This window comes from Hemitrygon akajei, chromosome 4 (assembly GCF_048418815.1).
Source record: "Hemitrygon akajei chromosome 4, sHemAka1.3, whole genome shotgun sequence".
NCBI classification, from domain to species: Eukaryota; Metazoa; Chordata; class Chondrichthyes; order Myliobatiformes; family Dasyatidae; genus Hemitrygon; species Hemitrygon akajei.
In genome coordinates, this window is record NC_133127.1 from 6,662,658 (window position 1) to 6,687,490 (window position 24,833).

At 45.5% G+C, this 24,833-nt stretch overlaps 1 protein-coding gene across 2 annotated transcripts in view; it reads left to right on the forward strand.

Moving 5' to 3' along the window:
- LOC140726090 (interferon-induced very large GTPase 1-like) overlaps positions 1 to 9,031 on the forward strand; it is a 93,809-nt gene extending 84,778 nt beyond the window's left edge. The window contains exons 3-4 of one of the 2 annotated variants that reach the window (XM_073042028.1): positions 4,138 to 4,201; positions 5,066 to 9,031. The gene's annotated coding sequence lies outside the window, so the exon portion shown is untranslated. Of the gene's footprint in view, positions 1 to 4,137; positions 4,988 to 5,065 lie in introns of those variants that run through there. The other variant, XR_012098569.1, reaches the window with a different exon arrangement.
- Positions 9,032 to 24,833: the final 15,802 nt, after the last annotated feature.

The window sequence follows — 24,833 nt, forward strand, 5'->3', positions numbered from 1 at the left end:
TCCATCATGTCTGACTTATGTTCCCTCTCTAACCCGTTCTTCTGCCTAATGTTCTGTAAATTTACAGGTACCAGAAATGCAGAATAAAACAGGCTGTCTACAGCACCATCTCCTGACTTTATGCCTCTGTCACGGTTTCATGGCTTTATGACTCTCGCGCATGGTTTTCCTTTGAAAATCATGCATGGTCATTGGCAATGGTACAGTTCTTTGCTGAATTGGTAACACATTATCGTGAGGGCAACAGGATGGACAATCTACCAATGTCCAAAAGACAATAAACTGTGCAAATATAAAAGAAAAAAAGTAAAATAATAATAATAAATAAATAAGCAACAAATATGGAGAACATGAGATGAAGAGTCCTTGAGAGTGAGTGGGAACAGGTCAGTGATGGGACGTATGAAGTTGCATGGAATTATCCCCACTGGATGGCCTGGTGAAGGAAGTCATTGAAAGTCAGAGAAAGAACTTTCACAAAGACGAAAGCCTCGCACTAAGTAAGAACTGGAATTTGATTGTAAACAAGGTGGCACAGCGGAAACCTGATTGGATGAAGACTAACCAATCGGGAGAGACAGAAGATGAGTTTATATGTACCACTGGACTAGACATGCCTAGGCATTGTCCCTGATGAAAATGACAGAATTGTCATTGAAATGTTGATTAAAATCAATACCTGTACCCAACTGGAAGCCTGAGAAGAGTTTATCCATCAGATATGCCTGGAAAGAGCTAGATGATTTTTCACTTTATCCCCACTGGCTCAAGAGGCTGATTGTTGACGGATAACAACTGTTCCTGAACCTGGTGGTGTGAGTCCTGAGGCTCCTGTACCTTTTTCCTGATGGTAACAGTGAGAAGAGAACATGGCCAGGATGTTGGGGATCCTTGATGATGGATGCTGCTTTTCTGAACAGCATTCTGTGTCGATGTCCTCAATGGTGGGGAGAGCTTTACCCCTGGACTGGGCCGTATCCACAACATTTTGATGTGTTCATGCATAATTTTCAAAGGAGAAACGTGTGAGAGTCAGTGACCGAGGCATAAAGTCAGGAGATGGTGCTGTAGACAGCCTGTTTTATTCTGCATTTCTGGCATCTGCACAGTTACAGAATATTAGGCAGAAGAACGGGTTAGAGAGGGAACATAAATCAGACATGATGGAATGGCAGGGCTGACTCGATGGGCTGATTGGCCTCATACTGCTCCCATGTCTTGTGGACATTTGGGTATGGAGGACTATGGACCCAGTGCAGATCAATGGGAGTAGTCAGTTCAAATGGTTTGCCATAGACTAGATGGACTGAAGAGCCTGTTTCTCTGCTGTACTTTTCCATGACTCTATGAATGCCAGACACAACTTGGCCCACAAATAACCTGTGGCAATCAACGTTACAAGATCCTGTTGAATACCATCATGCACATCAACAACAAGATCATCAACAACATCATCATTATCATAATTATCATCAACATCATCAACATCATTATCATAATTATCATCATCAAGATCAGCATCAACATCAGCATATGCATCATATGTTGTTTGGTATGTCACAGGCAATCATGATCTCTGACCATGATTGTTCTTGTCAAATTTTTTCTACAGAATTGGTATGCCATTACCTTCTTCTGGTCAGTGTCTTTACAAGACGAGTGACCCCAGCCATTATCAACACTCTTTGGAGATTATCAGCATAGTGTCAGTGGTCGCATAACTAGAATTTGTGATGTGCACCAGCTGCTCATACGACCATCCACCACCTGATCCCATGTCTTCACATGACCCTGTTCGAGGGGGCTAAGCAGGTGCTACACCTTGTCCAAGGGTGACTTGCAGGCTAGCAGAGGAAAGGAATGTCTTACACCTCCTTTCGTAGAGACTGTTGAATCAATTCTTCTTATAAGATATTAGTTGAATTAATGCAAGATTAAAATCATAGTTTTACTGACATAATTTGTGTTTGTAACAATTTGTATTGTTAACAAACTCATGTATTTTCACAGAAAGTGATAGTTCATCTCCACTTACTGGCTGAAGCCAGTATAGCAGAAACATCGAACTTCTCATTTTTTAATTGACTACATGAGTTATAATTATTATAATTGTGTAGCCTTTTGATTGGATTCTGATATCTCGGGAATTTCTGCAATAGGACATAGAAATCTATAGCACATTACAGGTCCTTCGGCCCACAATGTTGTGCAAAAATGTAACCTACTCTAGAAACTGCTTAGAATTAATCTACTGCATAGCCCTCTATTTTTCTAAGCTCCATGTACATATCTAAGAGTCTCTTGGAAGACCTTACTGTATCCAGCTCCTCCACCACTGGCAGTGCATTCCACGCACCCACCACTATCTGTGTGAAAAACTTACCCCTGACATCCACCTTCTACCTATTTCCAAGCACCTTAAAACTACCCCCCTCATGTTTGCCATTTCAGCCCTGGGGAAAAAGCCTCTGGCTATCCACACGATCAATGCCTCTCATCATCTTATACACCTCTATCAGATCACCTCTCATCCTTTCGTCACTCCAAGGAGTAAAACGAGTTCACTCAACCTATTCTCATAAGGCATGCTCTCCAGTCCAAGCAACATCTTTGTAAATCTCCTCTGCACTCTCTCTATAGGACCCACATCCTTCCTGTAGTGAGGTGACCAGAACTGAACACAGTACTCCAAGTGGGGTCTAACTAAGGTCTTATATAGCTTTAACATTACCTCACAGCTCTTGAAGTCAATCCCAGAGTTGATGAAGGCTAACACACCATACGCCTTCTGAACAACACTGTCAACCTGCAGCAGCTTTGAGCATGCTATGGACACGGACCCCAAGATCTTGCTGATCCTCCACACTGCCAAGAGTCTCACCACTAATATTATATTCTGTCTTCAAATTTGATCTCCCACAATCAACAACTTCACACTTACTTGGGTTGGACTCCATCTGCCACTTCTTAGCCCAGTTCTACATCCTATCGATTTCACACTATAACCTCTGACAGCCTCCAGACTATCCACAACAGCCCCAACTTTTGTGTCATTACTAACCCACTTTTTTACTTCCTCACCTATAAAGAGGAGGGGTCCTAGAACAGATCAGTGTGGAACACCACCGGTCACTGTCCTCCATGCAGAATACGAACCATCTACAACCACTCTTTGTCTTCTGTGGGCAAGCCAATTCTGGATCCACAATGCAATGTCCATTTGGATCCCATGCCTCCTTATTTTCTGAAGGAGCTTTGCATGGGGAACCTTATCAAATGCCTTACTGAAATCCATATACACTACATCCACTGCTCTACCTTCATCAATGTGTTTAGACACATCCTTAAAGAGTTCAATCAGGCTCGTAAGGCACGACCTGCCCTTGACAAAGCCATACTGACTATCCCTAATCAGATTATGTCTCTCCAAATGCTCATAAATCCTGCCTCTCAGGATCTTCTCCAACAACATGCCCACCACTGAAGTAAATATCTCGAGTATCAAGATAGTAGATTTTTCAAAGGTGCCATCTTTTTATTGAATCTATAGAGTCTCTTTAATCTCTCCTTTCTTTCTCAGCTCCTCATTTAGTTTCAAATGTTCTGCATCTTTGTTTAAACTTTAAAATAAATGATTGTGAAGAATCAAAGTTTCTTGCTCATTCCTGAACTCCTAAAAGAACTCAGGGATCGAAAATAACCAAGATCCAACAAGACATATCGCCACCCCCGCCACCCAAGTACCAGACATGGTAAATGGTGCTCTGTTCAGAGAATCAGATTTACAGTGGAATGAGGAGCAAACTTACTTTGCAACATCAACAAAACAACTAAACACATGAGGTTACGGGCCAATTGGAATTTATGATCTTTTGGTCACCACCTCAGACATTCACATTTAGATGACAAAGATAAAAAAAAAGTGGGAAATATTCACCTGGTTTGTAGAAACAGATGCTTCCCGGCCAGCTACAAATTTCCAACACATTTCACTTTTCTGGCATCTACTTTGCCTTTATGTAAATTGAAATTTGAGATAATTCTACAGAACTGAAATATAATGTTCACATTTCATTGTGAGGTACATCATTGCAATATCAACAAATATTAGTATTTGTTAACTTTTCTCTATTCCAGATCCACTATTTCAGGAGAATCCAATGGAGACAGGTTTGCAGAATGGAAATGTGTCAGGATCCAGGTAACAAAGATTGCACCTTGTTAGAGGACAGTGAAAATCTGAACAACTGACGTCCCAATTCAGTCTTATTGGTCAATTACAAGTCATTGTCCATAGCTGATAATCACCATGAGGTGATCAATAAATGAATAACAAGGGTAATCAGTAAAACAACATGATTATCAATATTCATAGAGCTGTTATAATTCACAAGGGCACAGTTGGGATTAAGTGAAAGGAAACACTAGGATGATCAATAAATTGTTAGATTAATTGCCAAAGACAAGATTTCTCAATGGTAAGAATTCAGGAGAGATGGAATGATTGAGGGAGCCTGGACTGATGCATTCTCTGCCTCTGGAACACCAAATGCTTCTTTTCCACAAACTCCCAGTGGGAGCTCAGTAAGGTTCCTGCTATTATCCCAACTTCAGACCTGTGATATTGGTAGATCCCTCAGTCACAGACAATCTACAAATGCAATAGTTGCCAAACAAAAATATGGGTCACCAACCTGCAACAGCACCAAACATTGTCACAAAGTCCGTCTCAGTATTTGCTCCTTACAATGTTCACCTATCACCCTGACAGGAACACACTGGTCCTGACGAAGGGTCTCGGCCCGAAACGTTGACTGTACTTCTCCCTATAGATGCTGCCTGGCCTGCTGTGTTCCACCAGCATCTTGTGTGTGTTGCTTGAATTTCCAGCATCTGCAGATTTCCTCGTGTTTGGCTCTGAACTCCATCATTTCACTTTTGCATGACCGTCCATCCTCCTTTTGAATTCTTACACTTTGCTGTGGTTCAGTTTCTGTCAATGCAATTTTAAGAATGTGGTTAATTGCAAAAGTGAGAGGAAATTATTATTTGTTATTCTTAACAGGGACCAAGATGAACTAAAACAGAGAACAAAGACCATACAAGACTTTGTAAATGACTTTCCTGAATGGGAACATCGAATGAACAGACATATACGTGAACTACAAGAGATTGCAAATGGTATTGATCGGTATCATAAAGGTGCAACAATTGCAAATGTTACCGGGTCATCTGCGGGGGCTGTAGGTGGTGTCCTAACCCTGGCAGGAATAATTGCTGCTCCTTTCACAGCAGGCGTCTCCTTGGTCCTCACCGCTGTGGGAGCGAGTATAGGTGGAGCTGGTGCTGCCACTAACTTGACAGCTGGTATCACTGAATATGCTAAACGGTCGAAGGAACAAAAAAAAGTAGATGAGATCATAAGACGATATAAAAGTGATCTGAAGGAAATGTCGGAACGCTTGACAGACATCTGCAGTGATCTCCAGTTCTTGAGTCATCTCGTTGAGGAAGAAATTACAGAAAGTGATTATAGTAAAGGCACAACGAGGGATTTTCCGGCGATCGGCAAAGCAAAGGAAGTCTCCAATAAATGCAGGGGAAAACATTTGGCCACAGTCAAAGGCAGATTGCATTTACCAGGGACGAGCAAGGCAAGGAATGTTCTCAATAAATGCAAGAAAAAGTATCTACTGGAAGTTAAAGCTGGATTGCAATCTGGTTCCATCAGCATGAAAACACTGAATGTGACAACATCAATAATGGCCAAACAAGTATTGAGCAAAACACCTGGCCTCAGAGAACTAGCTGAGAAACTGACAGCACTGAGTCACACTGCTCGAGAAACAAAATACGCAATGGAAACAGGAAACGTGAAATCTCTACTTTATGGCACTCCCCTGGCTTTGTCCAAAACGACAAGAGCAGTTTCAGGAGTAGTGGGAGCACTCTTTATAGTGTGGGATATCTACTCGATTGCAAAGAACTCCATTGAGCTCAGCAAGGGAAGTAAATCTGAAGTAGCTAAACAGATACGAGCTGAAGCTCAGAAGATAGAGGATGCATTAGAACTCTACGGGGACATCTGTCAATTTCTAAAAAGGTTCCTGAGAGAGACTGGGTCCAGGTATTAGTAAAGTCCAGAGGGCTGAGTAGGAAAAGGATGAAGAAGTGTCTCCTCCCTTCCACTCATGTGGCCAGGCTTGTTGTGGAATCTCTTATCCGGAGTATCTTATCAAAACACTTCACCACGTAAAGAACGGCATGATAGACAGAGGACAGTGGTGGAAGGGTGTCATTCTGGCTGGTGGTCTATGACCGGGGGTGTTCCACAGGGATCAGTACTGGGATCTCTGTTTGCAACATATATAAATGACTTGGACACAAATATTGACAGGTTGTTCAATAAGTTTGCAGATGACACACAAATTGGTGGAGTTGTAGACAGAAGAAGATCGTCAAAGGATACAACAAGATATAGATCAGTTACAGTTACTTCAAGATTCAAGATTGTTTAATGCAGGTGTTCCCAACCTTTATTGCTTTGACCAATAACATTAAAGGAAGGGGTCCGTGGACCCCAGATTGGGAACTCCGAGTTTAATGCCATTTCCAGTACACAAGTGTAAAGGAGAACAAAATAATTGTTACTCTAGATCTGACGCAGCACAAAAAAACACAATAATCATTGTTAAATATGACAATAAATATAAATACATAAGATAGCTTATATGCACAGACTGATTATAGTGGTGACAGGCGCTCCAGTGTCTGAACATCAGAGGATACAGGAGGATCTAGATCAGTTACAGTTATGGGCTGAGAGATGGCAGCTGAAGTTTAATGTGGACACGTGTGAGTTTGTGCACTTTGGGAGGTCATATGTAAGGGGAAAGTATAGTCCATGACAGGACCCTTAACAGCGTTGATGTACAATGATATGAGTCCTAAGTCAATGCTTCCCTAAGTGGCAATGCAAGTGATGAAGAATGCATCTGGCATATAGAATTGGTTATATTAACTATTAGTCAGATCTTGTTGTATGGTTGTATTGAAGTAGGGTTACGTTGGTTGGTTCAAGATCTGAATGGTTGAAAGGAAGTAACTGTTCCTGAATCTGGTGGTGTGGGGCTTCTTTGCCCTTACCGCAAGGGGGCACAGAGTGAAGAGTCAGCCAGTGAAGAGTTTACATGGTGCTATTGGGATGTGCCAGGAATTTGAAGCAGTGATAGTGAGAATGTGCAGGTGGTTGTACCAACGGTCAACAGTGTTGATGGTGGTGAGATTATCGTCATCTGCACAAGTCCATGTGTGCACAGGTACCATGAGAAACTTACTTGCTACAACATCAGAGTCAGGTACAGACTGTGCAAAAGTCTTAGGCACATATATCTATATCTAGAGTGCCTAAAACTTTTGCACAATACTGTAGAAACTTCATGTATTTCACTGTACCGCTGCCACAAAAAAATTCATGACATATGTAGGTGATGATAAACCAAATTCTGATCTGGGTCTCTATTGTGGACTGAGAGCAGGAAGGGGACACGGAGAGGGGAATCATGGTTGGGAGAAGAGGAAGGGAAATGGGAGGGAGTGGGAAGCACAAGAGAGACATTCTGTAATAATCAATAAACCAATCGTTTGGAATCAAATGACCTTGCCTGGTGCCTCAGGACTGGGTGTGTCTGCAGCCGCACATCGCCCACCCCTGGCACTCCTTCTCTGCCACCTGTCCCACACCATCCCATGGCGCTCCACCCTCACCATTCCCAACATCCTTTACAAACTCACCCTCCACACCACGTTGACAAATTCAGTATTATGCAAAAGTCTTAGGCACCCTGTGTGAGTGTATATATTTATATGACTAAGACTTTTGTAAAGCACTTTAGTATTGCGAAGGAAAAATATTATTGTTACTTAAAGATTTTGATAGATGATCGCATCATTTGGCATAAACAGAGAGGAAGAGGTGGAGAGTTTCTTAAATGCATCTATTTTAATGCTAGGAGCATTGTAAGAAAGGTGGATGAGCTTAGAGCATGGATTGATACCTGGAAATATGATGTTGTAGCTATCAGTGAAACATGGTTGCAGGAGGGGTGTGATTGGCAACTAATTATTCCTGGATTTAGTTGCTTCAGGTATGATAGAATTGGAGGGGCAAGAGGAGGAGGTGTTGCATTGCTTGTTCGAGAAAATATTACAACGGTGCTTTAGCAGGATAGATTAGAGGGGTCATCTAGGGAGACTATTTGGGTGGAATTGCGGAATGGGAAAGGTGTAGTAAAACTTACAGGGGTGTATTATAGACCACCTGATAGGGAGCAAGAATTGGAAGAGCAAATTTGTTAGGAGATAGCAAATATTTGTAGTAAGCACAAGGCTGTGATTGTGGGAGATTTTAATTTTCCACACATAGACTGGGAAGCCCATACTGTAAAAGGGCTGGATGGTTTGGAGTTTGTAAAATGTGTTCAGGATAGTTTTTTGCAGCAATAAATAGAGATACCGACTAGAGAAGGGGCAGTGTTGGATCTCCTGTTAGGGAATGAGATAGGTCAGGTGACGGATGTATGTGTTGGGGAGCACTTCAGGTCCAGTGATCACAATACCATTAGTTTCAATATAATTATGGAGAAGTATAGGACTGGACCCAGGGTTGAGATTTTTGATTGAAGTAAGGCTAACTTTGAGGAGATGCGAAAGGATTTAGAAGGAGTGGATTGAAACAATTTGTTTTATGGGAAGGATGTAATAGAGAAATGGAGGTCATTTAAAGGTGAAATTTTGAGGGTACAGAATCTTTCTGTTCCTGTTAGGTTGAAAGGAAAGGTTAAAAGTTTGAGAGAGCCATGGTTTTCAAGGGATATTGGAAACTTGATTCAGAAAAAGAGTGAAATCTATAATAACTATAGGCAGCATGGAGTAAATGAGGTGCTCGAGGAATATGAAGAATGTAAAAAGAATCTTAAGAAATTAGAAAAGCTAAAAGAAGATACAAGGTTGCTTTGGCAAGTAAGGTGAAAATTAATCCACACAAAATGCTGGTGGAACACAGCAGGCCAGGCAGCATCTATAGGGAGAAGCACTGTTGACGTTTCGGGCTGAGACCCTTCATCAGGACTTCACCCTATAGATGCTGCCTGGCCTGCTGTGTTCCACCAGCATTTTGTGTGTGTTTTTGTTTGAATTTCCAGCATCTGCAGATTTCCTCGTGTTTGAAAATAAATCCAATGGGTTTCTACAGTTATACTAATAGCAAAAGGATAGAGAGGGATAAAATTTGTCCCTTAGAGAATCAGAGTGGACAGCTATGTGTGGAGCCGAAAGAGATGGGGGAGATTTTGAAAATTTCCTTTTCTTCGGTATTCACTAAAGAGAAGGATATTGAATTGTGTAAGGTAAAGGAAACAAGTAGGGAAGTTATGGAAACTATGACAATTAAGGAGGAGGAAGTACTGGTACTTTTAAGGAATATAAAAGTGGATAAATCTCCAGATCCTTACAGGATATTCCCTACGACCTTGAGGGAAGTTGGTGTAGAAATAGCAGGGGCTCTGACAGAAATATTTCAAATGTCATTAGTAACGGGGATGGTGCCGGAGGATTGGCGTATTGCTCATGTGGTTCCATTGTTTAAAAAGGGTTCTAAGAGTAAACCTAGTAATTATAGGCCTGTCAGTTTGACGTCAGTGGTGAGAAAATTAATGGAAAGTATTCTTAGAGATGGTATATATATTTATCTTGATAGACAGGGTCTTATTAGGAATAGTCAGCATAGATTTGTACGTGGAAGGTCATGTTTGACAAATCTTATTGAAATTTTGAAGAGGTTATGAGGAAAGTTGACAAGGGTAAAACAGTGGATGTTGTCTACATGGACTTCAGTAAGGCCTTTGACAAGGTTAGTAAGGAAGTTTCAATTGTTAGGTATTAATATTGAAGTAGTAAAATGGATTCAACAGTGGCTAGATGGAAGATGCCAGAGAGTAGTAGTGGATAACTGTTTGTCAGGTTGGAGGCCAGTGATGAGTCGTGTGCCTCAGGGATCTGTACTGGGTCCAATGTTGTTTATCATATACATTAATGATCTGGATGATGGGGTGGTAAATTGGATTAGTAGGTATGCAGATGATACTAAGGTAGGTGGCGTTGTGGATAATGAAGTAGGTTTTCAAAGCTTCCAGAGAGATTTAGGCTAGTTAGAAGAGTGAGCTGAAAGATGGCAGATGTTTAATGCTGATAAGTGTGAGGTGCTACATTTTGGTAGGAATAATCCAAATAGGACATACATGGTAAATGGTAGGGCATTGAAGAATGCAGTAGAACAGAGTGATCTAGGAATAATGGTGCATAGTTCCCTGAAGGTAGAATCTCATGTGGATAGGGTGGTGAAGAATGCTTTTGGTATGCTGGCCTTTATAAATCAGAACATTGAGTATAGGAGTTGGGATGTAATGTTAAAATTGTACAAGGGATTGGTAAGGCTGAATTTGGAGTATTGTCTACAGTTCTGGTCACCGAATTATAGGAAAGATATCAACAAAGTAGAGAGAGTACAGAGAAGATTTACTAGAATGTTACCTGGGTTTCAGCACCGAAGTTACAGGGAAAGGCTGAACAAGTTAGGTCTTTATTCTTTGGAGCGTAGAAGGTTGAAGAGGTCTTGATAGAAGTATTTAAAATAATGAGGGGGATAGATTGAGTTGACATGGATAGGCTTTTTCCATTGAGAGTAGGGGAGATTCAAACAAGAGAACATGATTTGAGAGTTAAGGGGCAAAAGTTTAAAGGTAACACGAGGGGGAATTTCTTTACTCAGAGAGTGGTAGCTGTGTGGAACGAGCTTCCAGTAGAAGTGGTAGAGGCAGGTTCGGTACTGTCATTTAAAGTAAAATTGGATAGGTATATGGACAGGAAAGGAATGGAGGGTTATGGGCTGAGTGCAGGTCGGTGGGACTAGGTGAGTGTAAGCATTCGGCATGGACTGGAAGGGCCGAGATGGCCTGTTTCTGTGTTGTAATTGTTATATGGTTATATGACAAAGAGTTAATATTGGCTTTTGGAGTGTGGAACCCAGTTTGCAGCTTAGTTTGTTATAGATATGGCCTTGGCTTTCAGTGGAGATGACTCTTAAGACTAAATACTTGCAGTTGCTAGTCTTGTAAGAATTAGACTCAAGGATAAGAGACAAGCTGTTTGTTAATACACAGGACGGAATTTTTAATTTTTATCTGTTACTCGGCATATCAGAGAACTACATGAGAACCTATCTTATCTTTTCCAATTCACCAAGTTAATCCAACAGCCTTTGCTTTTGCAATCGATTTGTGAACGCATAAAAGGAGCAGTGCTCTCTGTATTATTGGGAGTTCAAAACCCACTGTTAAACATTCCACTCACCATGATATCATGAATAAAGCTCTCTTTACTTTGAAGTCTGTGTCTATTTTACGTGCAATCAACTTTAATCGAATTTCCTTCGCAAATTAATTTCCCTAACTATTTGGCACCCAGCGTGGGGCCCCTTTCATACTGGGTCCAATGAACCATTGTACTGTGAGATCATGTGAGCTTGAGAAGTGAGGTTTGTGAACAAGGAAAGTCACTGTGAGCTACACTTGGGAAGCGTTCGTGAGGAATGTTTGACTGAGATCTGCTGTGAGTCTCCGGGAGGTGGTGGTGGGTGGGGTGGGGGGAGGTGTAGGGAACGGGATCGAGACCAGTAGGGCAAGGCCGGTGCAAACGAGGAACCTGCCCAGCCAGTGACCATCCCTGAGCTCCTGGAGAGGTGGCAAGACAGTCAATGGAAGACAATGTACGAGACCAGCAAGGAGTTCACTGAATAGTCAAATGTATGGACTACAGTGACTTCGAAAACTGAGATTAATTCTGACCAGAAAGGGGGAAGGGAATTGTATTGTGATTGGAAACTAAGTTTGATTACAGGTTGACCTAAAACTAACTGGTAAGAGGTGGGTAGAAATGAAAGTAAATGCACCGGTGCTTCGTCAAAACCACAACGGAGAGACCTCCCGATCCACCAACAAAGGCTCCGATGGATACACACCCTGAGAAAAGGGTAAGGCAGTGTAAGAAGACTAAGCAGCTTCTGGGTGAGCTCGGTGGACAAGATGTGGCTGAAAACTGGAGGTAGCAGGTATGTGAATAATTTTCTAGTGATTTATACAGACGGAGCCACGGAGACTGGCACTATGGAAGCTCTTTTGATTGGAAAGGTGAGACCAAAGGAAGGGATGGGGACCCGAAATGAATTCTGGAATACATTATGTGCTCTTTTGATAAATGGGAAGATCCTATTATAGTAATCCTCCTCACCCTCCCACTCTTTCTCCCCCTGCCGAACTCTATCCTAAAATTCTAGATGTCGGACTCTGGAAGATCCTATTATGGAAATCGCAATGTTTGCCACGGCCGCGGCACAACACAGAGCTGGGCAGATGTGACGACCGGTACAATTGTCTCGGTCCCATTCCGGGGACCAGCTTCCCTCATGTGAACAGGTCTCCCCTTCCAGCACAGGGGAACGTGCTTCCATGGAACAGGAACAGTCACAACCTGTGGACATTCCTCAGGGCGTAGGGGTGTAAATGCGGTCACAGACCAGGAGAGTACAGTCTACGGAGCTGGTAGCAGCATCTAGCGATAGCTGTAGAGAAAGTGAACTGCTTGTAGATAACTACTGAACCTCAAGTCCCAGACCCTTGCAGAGATTAGGGGTACGATCAGTGATGCCCCTAACCTATCACATTCCACAAATGGTTAGTACAAACTTGTGCAATTTTACCCCTTTACCTGGAGATGTGCAGTGACACCTGTGGGTTGCCTATGGCAGTGCCTGGTCCACCCTCGAACAACGGTTTGCTGTACTCCGGGAAACAAACGGCGATTGTGTCCCGAAAGCATGTAACAAAACACATTGATGAAGGTGGAACAGTGGATGTAGTGTATATGGATTTCAGTAAAGCATTTGATAAGGTTCCCCATGCCAGCTTCATTCAGAAAGTAAGGAGGCATGGGATCCAAGGGGACATTGCTTTGTGGATCCAGAACTAGCTTGCCCACAGAAGGCAAAGGGTGGTTGTAGATGGGTCATATTCTGTATGGAGGACGGTTCCAGTGGTGTATCACAGGGATCCGTTCTGGGACCCCTCCTCTCTGTGATTTTTATAAATAACCTGGATAGATCAGGAAGTAGAAGGGTGGGTTAGTAGGTTTGCTGATGATACAAAGGTTGGCGGTGTTGTGGATAGTCTGGGGCATTCTCAGAGGTTAGAGCGAGATATCGATAGGATGCAGAACTGCGCTAAGAAGTGGCAGATGGACTTCAACCCAGACAAGTGTGAAGTGGTTCATTTTGCAAGGTCAAATTTGAAGGCAGTATATAATATTAATGGTAAATTTCTTGGCAGTGTGGAGGGTCAGAGAGAGCTTGGGGTCCATGTCCATGGGACACTCAAAGCTGCTGGGCAGGTTGACAGTGTAGTTAAGAAGGCGTATGGTGTGTTGGCATTCATCAACTGTGGGATTGAGTTCAAGAGCTGTGAGGTAATGTTACAGCTACATAGGACCCTGGTCAGACCCCACTTGGAGTACTGTAGTCAGTTCTGGTCGCCTCACTACAGGAAGGATGTGGATACTATAGAGAGAGTGCAGAGGAGATTTATATGGATGTTGCCTGGATTGGGGAGCATGCCTTATGAGAACAGGTTGGTTGAACTTGGCCTTTTCTCCTTGGAGGACGAGCACTGACCTGATAGAGGTGTATAAGATGATGAGAGGCATTGATCGTGTGGATAGTCAGAGGCTTTTTCCCAGGGCTGAAATGGCTAACATGAGGGGGCATAGTTTTAAGGTGTTTGGAAGTAGGTACAAGGGAAATGTCAGAGAGTGGTGGGTGCGTGGAATGCACTGCAGGCGACAGTGATGAAGGCGGATACAATTGGATTCATTGGGTCTTTTAAGAGACTTGTCAATTGGTACTTGGAGCTTTGAAAAATAGAGGGCTATGTGCTAGGGAAATTCTAGGCAGTGTCTAGAGTATAAAAATCCACATTTCTATGGGGACCAGAGCAACAAGCTGCTCTTGATACAGCTCAGCAAGCTGTGGAACAAGCAATGCCACTTTCTCCCCGCCAGGCAGGTCTGCCTTTTGAGTTACAGGTTTCAGCCAGCGAGACGGTGGCCGAGTGGAGCCTCTGGCAGAAGACCCACGGGCACAGAGTTCCCCTCGGCTTCTGGACTAAGTCCCTACCTGAAGCGGCAGCGCGCTACAGCCCCTTCGAGCGCCAGCTACTGGCCTGTTACCTGGCGCTCCTCGCCACAGAACACCAAACAGGTACCGACCCTGTCGTCCTTCGCCCCCATCTCCTCATAATGCGATGGGTCAAGTCCCCCGATTCCACCCACAAAGAGGGCCGTGCCCAGGAGTCCTCCATCGTCAAGTGGAAGTGGTACATCGCGGACCAGGCTGAACCCGGTCCTGAAGGGGTCAGCCGCCTCCATGAACAAGTCACGGCTTTCCCCCAGTCCCAGGACCCTGCCCCGCTCATCCCCAAGGTATAACCCTCCCCAGCGTGTCGGGGTTATGCCTTCGATCCCCTCGACTCCGGCAACAAACTGCCTGTCTGGTTCACAGACGGCTCCAGCCGCTGGAAAGGGGGAAAACCATTGTGGAAAGCGGCAGCACTTCATCCCGCCACGGGCAGAATTTTGACCACGGGGGGGATGGGGGTTTCCAGTCAACTTGCCGAGCTGGCAGCAGTAGCCCTCCCCCTCCAAAACACCTCCTGTCATAAGATAGGTGTTGGGAACGGACCCAAATGCAAGACACAGACACTGAAGTACTAGGGAGAGGACTTGCTGTATCAAGAAAGCAAGGGAAGTGGGGAAGAAATGACGCTGGACAAGATACAGGCACTGGACAAGACTAGGATTCCAGGCCTGGGCTAGGACTTGACTAGGATGGGGAACCAGGACATGGAACTGGGAACTAGGAGCCTGGGCTTGGACTCCGAGCCAGAGACTGGGCAAGGTCCCAGAAACTGGGTCTTGACTTGGGCTCGGACTCCAGAGCTAGGAGAGGACAAGATGTGGCTACAGGACGAGGAGAGGCAACAGGTGGTTGAACCTGACAGCAGTGAAGGCGAGGCTCCAGGCAAGGTGAGGCGAGGTGAGACGAGGCGAGGCACCAGGCGAGGCGAGGCAAGGCTCCAGGCGAGGCGAGGCGAGGCTCCAGGCGAGGCGAGGCGAGGCGAGGCTCCAGGCGAGGCGAGGCGAGGCGAGGCTCCAGGCGAGGTGAGGTGAGGCTCCAGGCGAGGTGAGGTGAGGCGAGGCTCCAGGCGAGGTGAGGTGAGGCGAGGCTCCAGGCAAGGCTCCAGGTGAGGTGAGGCAAGGCTCCAGGCGAGGTGAGGCAAGGCGAGACTCCAGGTGAGGTGAGGTGAGGTGAGGCTCCAGGCGAGGCGAGGTGAGGCGATGCTCCAGGTGAGGTGAGGTGAGGCGAGGCTTCAGGCAAGGCCCCAGGCGAGGTGAGGCAAGGCCCCAGGTGAGGTGAGGCGAGGCTCCAGGTGAGGCGAGGCTCCAGGTGAGGCTCCAGGTGAGGTGAGGCTCCAGGTGAGGTGAGGCAAGGCGAGGCTCCAGGCGAGGTGAGGTGAGGCTCCAGGCGAGGTGAGGTGAGGCGAGGCTCCAGGTGAGGCGAGGCTCCAGGTGAGGTGAGGCAAGGCTCCAGTCAAGGCTCCAGGCGAGGTTAGGTGAGGCGAGGCTCCAGGCAAGGCTCCAGGCGAGGTGAGGTGAGGCTCCAGGCGAGGTGAGGTGAGGCGAGGCTCCAGGCGAGGTGAGGCGAGGCGAGGCTGCAGGCGAGGTGAGGTGAGGCAAGGCGAGGCTCCAGGCGAGGTGAGGTGAGGCAAGGCTCCAGGCGAGGTGAGGCAAGGCAAGGCTGCAGGCGAGGTGAGGTGAGGCAAGGCGAGGCTCCAGGCGAGGTGAGGCGAGGCTCCAGGCGAGGTGAGGCGAGGCGAGGCTCCAGGAGAGGTGAGGCAAGGTGAGGCTCCAGGCGAGGTGAGGCAAGACGAGGCTCCAGGCAAGACTCCAGGTGAGGTGAGGCAAGGCGAGGCTCCAGGCGAGGTGAGGTGAGGTGAGGCGAGGCTCCAGGCGAGGTGAGGTGAGGTGAGGCGAGGCTCCAGGTGAGGTGAGGCAAGGCAAGGCTCCAGGCGAGGTGAGGTGAGGCAAGGCTCCAGGTGAGGTGAGGCTCCAGGAGGAGGAGGAGGGTGAAGGGAAGGGATACAGACAGGAACAATCCAGCTGCCAGGGGCTGAATCCTGAAGCTATTTATGAAGCCAGCCCAAATGAGAATCAGCTGCCTCAACAGAAACTGGGGAAAACCAGAAAAACTGGAATAAGGGACGTGGACCGGACCATGAACCAGAATGCAGATTTCACGGACCGGACCATGACACCACCGGACCAATCCACATCTATCCTGACTCCTGGGCAGTAGCTAACGGCATTGAAGTGTGGATGGCCCGGTGGCAAGACATGGGGTGGGAAATACACAGGCGTCCCCTCTGGGGACAGCATTACTGGTGTTTCATTTGGGACCAGGCTATCCACAGAAAAATTTCTGTCTACCATGTGGATGCTCATACCCGAAAAGATAACGAAGAGGCAACATTTAACGCCACTGTGGACCAGGCTGCCCTAATTTCATCTGCTACCACTTCCACCCCTGGCACAGACCCCAGTGCACTAGTCGCGTGGGCACACGGCGCTGGGCTGAACAATTCGGTGTCGCCTTGACACTCGACCAATGCAAAACCTCTGTAGCTAACTGCCCCATCTGCCAGAAAGTCAAGCCACGGGGCTGGCGGGCAGGGTCAACAGGCCAAATCCGTCACGGCACGTGAGCGGGTCGGGTCTGGCAAATTGACTATATTAGAAACACAGAAACACAGAAAATATGTACAGGAATAGGCCATTCAGCCCTTCGAGCCTGCACCACCATTCAGTATGATCATGGCTGATCATCCAACTCAGAACCCTGTACCTGCTTTCTCTCCATACCCCCTGATCCCTTTAGCCACCAGGGCCATATCTAACTTCCTCTTAAATATAGCCAATGAACTGGCCTCAACTGTTTCCTGTGGCAGAGAATTCCACAGATTCACCACTCTCTGTGTGAAGAAGCTTTTCCTCATCTCGGTCCTAAAAGGCTTCCCCTTTATCCTTAAACTGTGACCCCTCGTTCTGGTTTTCCCCAACATCGGAAATAATCTTCCTGCATCTAGCCTGTCCAATCCCTTCAGAATTTTATACATTTCAATAAGATCCCCCCTCAATCTTCTAAATTCCAGTGAGTATAAGCCTAGTCGATCCAATCTTTCTTCATGTGAAAGTCCTGCCATCCCAGGAATCAATCTGGTGAACCTTCTCTGTACTCCCTCTATGGCAAGAATGTCTTTCCTCAGATTAGGGGACCAAAACTGCACACAATATTCTAGGTGTGGTCTCACCAAGACCTTGTACAACTGCAGTAGAACCTCCCTGCTCCTGTACTCAAATCCTTTTGCTATGAATGCCAACATACCATTTGCCTTTTTCATCGCCTGCTGTACCTGCATGCCCACCTTCAATGACTGGTGTACAATGACACCCAGGTCTCGTTGCATCTCCCCTTTTCCTAATCGGCCACCGTTCAGATAATAATCTGTTTTCCTGTTCTTCCAACCAAAGTGGATAACCTCACATTTATTCACATTAAATTGCATCGGCCATGAATTTGCCCACTCACCTAACCTATCCAAGTCACCCTGCATCCTCTTAGCATATTCCTCACAGCTAACATCGCCGCCCAGCTTCGAGTCATCCGCAAACTTGGAGATGCTGCATTTAATTCCCTCGTCTAAATCATTAATATATATTGTAAACAACTGGGGTCCCAGCACTGAGCCTTGCGGTACCCCACTAGTCACTGCCTGCCATTCTGAAAAGGTCCCATTTATTCCCACTCTTTGCTTCCTGTCTGCCAACCAATTCTCTATCCACATCAATACCATACCCCCAGTACCGTGTGCTTTAAGTTTGCACACTAATCTCCTGTGTGGGACCTTGTCAAAAGCCTTTTGAAAATCTAAATATACCACATCCACTGGCTCACCCCTATCCACTCTACTAGTTACATCTTCAAAAAATTCTATAAGATTCGTCAGACATGATTTTCCTTTCACAAATCCATGCTGACTTTCTCCGATGATTTCACCTCTTTCCAAATGTGCTGTTATCAAATCATTGATAACTGACTCTAGCATTTTCCCCACCACCGATGTCAGACTCACCGGTCTATAATTCCCCAGTTTTTCTCTTCCTCCTTTTTTAAAAAGTGGAGTTACATTAGCCACCCTCCAATCCTCAGGAACTAATCCAGAATCTAAGGAGTTTTGAAAAATTATCACTAATGCATCCACTATTTCTTGGGCTACTTCCTTAAGCACTCTGGGATGCAGACCATCTGGCCCTGGGGATTTATCTGCCTTTACTCCCTTCAATTTACCTAACACCACTTCCCTACTAACATGTATTTCCCTCAGTTCCTCCATCTCACTAGACCCTCGGTCCCTTACTATTTCCGGAAGATTATTTATTTCCTCCTTAGTGAAGACAGAACCAAAGTAGTAATTCAATTGGTCTGCCATGTCTTTGTTCCCTATGATCAATTCACCTGTTTCTGACTGTAAAGGACCTACATTTGTCTTGACCAATCTTTTTCTTTTCACGTATCTATAAAAGCTTTTACAGTCAGTTTTTATGTTCCCTGCCAGCTTTCTCTCATAATCTTTTTTCCCTTTCCTAATTAAGCCCTTTGTCCTCCTCTGCTGGTCTCTGAATTTCTCCCAGTCCTCAGGTGTGCCGCTTTTTTTTGCTAATTTATATGTTTCTTCTTTGGACTTGATACTATCTCTAATTTCCCTTGTCAGCCACAGGTGCACTACCTTCCCTGGTTTATTCTTTTGCCAAACTGGAATGAACAATTGTTGTAGTTCATCCATGCGATCTTTAAATGCTTGCCATTGCATATCCACCGTCAACCCTTTAAGTATCATTTGCCAGTCTATCTTAGCTAATTCACGTCTCATACCTTCAAAGTTACCCTTCTTTAAGTTCAGAACCTTTGTTTCTGAATTAACTATGTCACTCTCCATCTTAATGAAGAATTCCACCATATTATGGTCACTTTTACTCAAGGGGCCTCGCACGACAAGATTGCTAACTAACCCTTCCTCATTGCTCAATACCCAATCTAGAATGGCCTGCTCTCTAGTTGGTTCCTCGACATGTTGGTTCAGAAAACCATCCCGCATACATTCCAAGAAATCCTCTTCCTCAGCACCCTTACCAATTTGGTTCACCCAATCTATATGTAGATTGAAGTCACCCATTATAACTACTGTTCCTTTATTGCACACATTTTTAATTTCCTGTTTAATGCCATCCCCAACCTCACTACTACTGTTAGGTGACCTGTACACAACTCCCACCAGCATTTTCTGCCCCTTAGTGTTATGCAGCTCTGCCCATATCGATTCCACATCCTCCAGGCTAATGTCCTTCCTTTCTATTGCTAGATGGGAGATGCCAGAGAGTAGTGGTAGATAATTGTTTTTCGGGATGGAGGCCGGTGACTAGCGGGGTGCCTCAGGGATCTGTTTTGGGCCCAATGTTGTTTGTAATATATATAAATGATCTGGATGATGGGGTGGTAAATTGGATTAGTAAGTATGCCGATGATACTAAGGTAGGAGGAGTTGTGGATAATGAGGTGGGTTTTCAAAGCTTGCAGGGAGATTTATGCCGGTTAGAAGAATGAGCTGAACATTGGCAGATGGAGTTTAATGCTGAGAAGTGTGAGGTTCTACATTTTGGCAGGAATAATCCAAATAGGACATACAGGGTAAATGGTAGGGCATTGAGGAATGCAGTGGAACAGAGAGATCTAGGAATAACAGTACATAGTTCCCTGAAGGTGGAGTCTCATGTAGATAGGGTGGTGAAGAAGGCTTTTGGAACGCTGGCCTTTATAAATCAGAGCATTGAGTACAGAAGTTGGGATGTAATGTTAAAATTGTACAAGGCATTGGTAAGGCCAAATTTGGAATATTGTGTACAGTTCTGGTCACCGAATTATAGGAAAGATATCAATAAATTAGAGAGAGTGCAAAGACGATTTACTAGGATGTTACCTGGGTTTCAGCACTTAAGTTACAGAGAAAGGTTGAACAAGTTAGGTCTCTATTCATTGGAGCGTAGAAGGTTGAGGGGGGATTTGATCGAGGTATTTAAAATTTTGAGAGGGATAGATAGAGTTGACGTGAATAGGCTGTTTCCATTGAGAGTAGGGGAGATTCAAATGAGAGGACATGATTTGAGAGTTAGGGGGCAAAAGTTTAAGGGAAACACGAGGGGGTATTTCTTTACTCAGAGAGTGATAGCTGTGTGGAATGAGCTTCCTGTAGAAGTAGTAGAGGCCAGTTCAGTTGTGTCATTTAAGGTAAAATTGGATAGGTATATGGACAGAAAAGGAGTGGAGGGTTATGGGCTGAGTGCGGGTAGGTTGGACTAGGTGAGATTAAGAGTTCAGCACGGACTAGGAGGACCGAGATGGCCTGTTTCCGTGCTGTGATTGTTATATGATTGATTATATGATTTATCTCCTCTCTAACCAGCAATGCTACCCCACCTCCTTTTCTTTCCTGTCTATCCCTCCTGAATATTGAATATCCCTGGATGTTGAGCTCCCATCCTTGGTCACCCTGGAGCCATGTCTCTGTGATCCCAACTATATCATATTCATTAATAACTATCTGCACATTTAATTCATCCACCTTGTTACGAATGCTCCTCACATTGACACACAAAGTCTTCAGGCTTGTTTTTACAACACTCTTAGCCCTTATACAATTATGTTGAAAAGTGGCTCTTTTTGCTTTTTGCCCTGGATTTGCCTGCCTGCCACTTTTACTTTTCACCTTACTACTTTTTACTTCTACCCTCATTTTACACCCCTCTGTCTCTCTGCACTTGTTCCCATCCCCCTGCCACATTAGTTTAAAGCCTCCTGAACAGCAGTAAAAAATGCTCCCCCTAGGACATTGGTTCCAGTCCAGCCCAGGTGCAGACCGTCCTGTTTATACTGGTCCCATCTCCCTGAGAACTGGTTTCAATGCCCCAGAAATTTGAATCCCTCCCCCTTGCACCATTTTTCAAGCCACGTATTCATCTGAAATATCCTCCTATTTCTACTCTGACTGGCACGTGGCACTAGTAGTAATCCAGAGATTATTATCTTTGTGGTCCTACATTTTAGTTTATCTCCTAACTCCCTAAATTCACCTTGTAGGACCTCATCTCATTTTTTACCTATATCGTTGGTACCTATGTGCAACACGACCACTGGCTGTTCACCCTCCCATTCCAGAATGTCCTGCAGCCGCTCAGAGACATCCTTGACCCTTGCACCAGGGAGGCAACATACCATCCTGGAGTCTTGTTTGCAGCTGCAGAAACGCCTATCTGTTCCCCTTACAATCGAATCCCCTATCACTATAGCTCTCCCACTCCTTTTCCTTCCCTCCTGTGCCGCAGAGCCACCCATGGTGCAGTGAACTCGGCTGCTGCTGCCTTCCCCTGATGAGACATCTCCCCCAACAGTATCCAAAACAGTATATCTGTTTAGGAGGGAGATGACCTCAGGGGAATCCTGCACTACCTGCCTACTGCTACGCTGTCTAGTGGCCACCCCTTCACTTTCTGCCTGTGTAGCCTTTACCTGCGGTGTGGCCAACTCACTGAATGTGCTATTCACGACTTTCTCAGCATCGCGGATGCTCCAGTATGAATCCTCTCGCAGCTCCAGATGCTCAATGCGGTCTGCCAGAAGCTGCAGTTGGACACACTTCCTGCACACATAGTCGTCAGGGACACTGGAAGTATCCCTGATTTCCCACATGCTGCAGGATGAACAAACCACAGGGCCGATCTCAGCTGCCATGACCTACCCAATACTTGCCTCAACTTTTGAAACTTTCTCCTTTGAAAGGAACTTACAGGCTGCTCCGCTTGAGGTAACCCTCTATTTATTTGTTTGAGCTTTTCAAAACTGCTTGGTCACCTGACCTCAATTGCCCAATCAGCTGCTTTCTGTTGTGTCTGAGCTATTCAAATCTTGATTGTCTAATCAACAGCTTTCTGTTGAGCTATTCAAATCTTGATTGACTTGATTGCACAGTCCAACTGCCAAAACTGCCAGAATCTCTCGAGTCAAAGCCTCAAATCTCCACTCCTTCATTGGCCCGCCCGCCTACTCACTCACTGGCCGCTTTCCCCAGACCGCTTCACTTGAGGTAACCCTCTATTTATTTGTTTGAGCTTTTCAAACTGCTTGGTCACCTGACCTCGATTGCCCAATCAGCTGCTTTCTACTGAGTCTGAGCTATTCAAATCTTGACTGACATGATTGCACAGTCCAACTGCCAAAACTGCCAGAATCTCTGGAGTCAAAATTGGACCACTCCCACAGCAAAAAAAGGAACGGTACGGCCTGACGATGGTGGACACATACTCGGATGTCCTGGTGGCGGTGCCCTGTGAGAAGGCTGACCAGAATAGCACCATCAGTGGATTACAGTACCTCTCCTCTACCTACGGGGTCCCATGGGAGGTACAATCCGATCAGGGCTCACACTTCGCTGGGACCAAAGCCCAGACCTGGGCGGCTGAGGCGGGTATCTCATGGCTGTTCCATATACCCCACCACCCCCAGGCATTGGGCCTAATTGAAAGAATGAACGGCCTGATCAAGGAAAAAATTCACATTCTGACACCCTCTCAGGGGTGGCTAAGTGTCCTTCAGCAGGCCATTGACCAATTAAACACATGGCCCACTGGCCAAGGGGGGTCCCCACTGTCCTGCCATCTGGCACACTCTCCATCTCCCGACTGGGAAACCACTGAACCCCCCCAAGACCGAGGACTCAGGTAGAGTATGGATAAGACAGACACCGGGTCCCCCCAAGAAGGGAGAAATTGTCGCACACGGACCAGGGGTCACCTGCTGGGTCGCCATTCTGGGTAAATCCAATTTGTCCTGTATACATACCCGGCATTTAACCAGACAGGAATGAGTTTCCTCCTACCCCCCCCCCCACGGAACAATGGTGCTACTTCAGTCATCCCTCCTGGTCACCGCGATGATCAGCTCCGTGACAGCTGCCAACACCTTCCTCAGGGTCGCTTACGAGTTTGCCAGCAACACCAACAGATCGGACTGCTGGATCGGCATGCGGATTAACCCATCCAGCACCAAGCCGTTGGCCCCCCGGTGAATCACCTGGGCTGGACCCTCCAGCAACCTGACCTGTAAAGGGTGCTACATGTGCTTGGCTTGCTCTCTTTTTACCATCCTCGAGGGATCACCCTGCTCCACTCCAGGCTGAAGACTGCAGAACAGCACTGGAGACACGTGGTGAGGTGTGCATTGAATAGGGTTTGGGAGCGTTTAACTTGAGAACCAGTTCTGAATCTTTCCCATAACTAATTTAAAACAGTAGAACTATTGTCAATGGTTGCAAAGCGCTCCCCCTTCCCCCCGACACTTCAGTCACATGCCCTTCCCTATTCCCCAAGATTTGGCTAACTTTTGCCATCTACCTGGTAGTGCCCTGTCCTTATTGGCTGATGAAACTTTCCTGAACACACTTCACAAGCCATTAGCACACTGCGAGTGCTGGTCTATGTTGGGAAAGTACTCTGACAACCCGATTGTTCTTGTAACTCTCTGCAATCCCCCTGTGGATTTGTTCCTCTAATTCTCAATGACAATTTGTGGCCCTTCTTATTTCTCAGCTGCAACCATAAAGGTTTATCACTCAGTAATTTTATCTCAGATTGTTGCTGTGACGTTCTCCTAAATCAAACCACAACTGCCCCTCCTCTCTTTCCTCCACCTCTATCCAACTTGTAATGACTGTACCCTGGACAACTCCTGTCCCTCCATTGGCCATGTCTCTGTGATATCCCAGCCCTACACTCGCGGCTCAAATGTTACTTTCACTTACAGCCCTTGTCTGAAAGTTGTCTGTCACACACACACACACACACACACACACACACACACACACACACACACACACACACACACACACACACACACACACACACACACAATCACTGTGAAACGTGTCGCACTTCAATGTTTTCTTCGGTATCTCCAGTTTATTCTCATAATGGGTCCAAAAGGGTTGGCTGCCAGACACAGTGGAATATTCCATTTCTTTGGAGATGGGATGTAACAATGTGTGTATGCTGTTTTTATACTCTATTTACAGCGGATCCTTCTGTTTATTTTGTGATATGACTGTAACTGCATTGTGGGGTGCATCATATTCGAATTCATGTGTAGTCTTCAGTTCACTGTATGAGTAATTAAAGATGGTATATCCTGGGGCTCTTCACTCTCAGAGGGAGAGAGAGATTGGGACTGCCAGGAGATCATATTGGACAAAATACGATGGAGTTATTTTTGTGTTTTCTGATAAATATCTTTTAGTACATATTAGCAGTTTTATTTTCAATTTTTTCACTAACTTTTGTAAGTTTGATTTTTGACGCACTTGCTAAGCAACTCCAGATATGTTTTCTTTGGTTACAACCCACCTATCTAACAGACAGCTACTTCACTTGCTAAGGAACGATTTCACAACCACAGACACTGCCACAATGTCTGAGTACTCTCATAGGTGGAAAGCTGAAAGACGATGGCA